Genomic DNA, 310 nt, shown 5'->3' with positions numbered 1-310 from the left:
GCTCCCTCCTGTACTGCAGGCTGACCTGCCACGGCCACGCCTCGATGGCCGCCGGGCTCCCGCCCAGCACGCGCGGGGTCCTCGTGCTCTCCCCGCAGCCTTCTGCGGGCAGCGACAAAGCCACGGGTGAGCTGCGAGGCGGGGAGGGAAGGGAAGGAGCACCCGCTCTGCCCTCCTCCATCCTCAGGGACAGGGGCTCCCGAGTCTCCCCGGGAGGGGAGCGTGGTCCAGGTGCCTTACCCTCGTGACCCTGCCCGTGTCACCCCTCTGTGGGATACTGGGCTCACCCCTTTTTGTTCTGATTGCACAC

General features: G+C 69.0%; 1 pseudogene; it reads right to left on the bottom strand.

Annotated features, from left to right (window-relative positions):
• Positions 1-7: 7 nt before the first annotated feature.
• The window catches only part of LOC103782091, a 7316-nt pseudogene continuing 7013 nt past the window's right edge, over positions 8-310 (bottom strand).

Source organism: Merops nubicus, unplaced genomic scaffold (assembly GCF_000691845.1).
Source record: "Merops nubicus isolate BGI_N331 unplaced genomic scaffold, ASM69184v1 scaffold7321, whole genome shotgun sequence".
NCBI classification, from domain to species: Eukaryota; Metazoa; Chordata; class Aves; order Coraciiformes; family Meropidae; genus Merops; species Merops nubicus.
This window is presented reverse-complemented; position numbering and strand designations above follow the sequence as displayed.